Here is a 1,146-nt window from a genome sequence, read left to right as displayed (position 1 = left end):
CATTCTCCCATGTTAACCCCCCCCCCCCCCCCCCCCCCCCCCCCCAAAAAAAAAAACTTTGAGAAACAATTCTCCATTTGCTGACTAACCCACAAAACCTTGGTAGGCTGGAAGAAGAATCTCCAGTTAAAATGCCAAACCAGTAAACCCTCACTTTCCCATCTCCCAAATCTGCCCCGTGAAGCAAAGAAAATGCTTGCTTTGCAGGTCAGAACTTCTCCATTTCCTGTGTGGTAGCAGGCCTTTCCCAGCTTTCAATTCTGTCTATTCCCCTCAGCTCCCTAACACATTTTAAAGTACTCACAGGGCTTCTGACAAAACACATTTAAAAATACTCATAGGGCTTCTCACAAAACCTGAAGTTATAAAGAAAAAAAAGGGAAGAAAACCAACTTAGTTATTTTTCCATGGCTTTTCCTCCATGCCTGTGGTTTCAACACTGATTTTTCGCAGGGAGACAGATGAGGTTTTTCAACCATGACAGAGGGAACTCAGCTAACTTGAATGATTTCTGCACCTGAGCCATTTGTTTACTGAAGCAAAAGAGCACACAGTTACAGATGAGCTGGATTTCAATTGCCAAAACATCTGCCAAAGCAAAGCCTTTAAAGACTTCTCAGTGACTTTTACAAATCAGAGACTCATGCACCTTGTCAAAGTGTGTTTTGCCAGCCTGCTCTGATGGAAGGGAGAAGATACTGGTGTAAGGAAGGGCCTTCACCAGAGGTATCATGTGTCTGTGTTTGAGGAAGTGTGCTCCTACTTTGCCCTAATCATGGAATTATTTGCTCATTTACCAGGTAGAAAATGTGTTTAAAGCTACAGTTCCTGTCCTCATTTCACTAATTGACTAAATTAGCTCCCCCCAAGCTTTCCAGTGCAGTCAAATCTGCCCCTTTTTTGGGCTAGAGCAGCCTTTGGTGTTGTTTGTAGTGACAAGCTCAGCAAATCTTGTTCCATACCTGGCTTTTACAAGCTGGGCATCCAGGGGGTGTTTTCAGGGACAGCAGCATTTATGGGGCTGAAGCAGCTACATGCAGCCTCAGGGTAAGTGGTGGCAGCATCAAGCCCAGCTCCATGTAGGACAGGGTTTGGCACTGATGACAGTGCCAGAGACAGAGCCAGTCACAGCCACTCCTTTCAGAG

This window comes from Corvus kubaryi, unplaced genomic scaffold (assembly GCF_017639235.1).
Source record: "Corvus kubaryi isolate FWS band 111438036 unplaced genomic scaffold, C.kubaryi_AGA036_p1.0 37398, whole genome shotgun sequence".
Taxonomy (NCBI): domain Eukaryota; kingdom Metazoa; phylum Chordata; class Aves; order Passeriformes; family Corvidae; genus Corvus; species Corvus kubaryi.
This window is presented reverse-complemented; position numbering follows the sequence as displayed.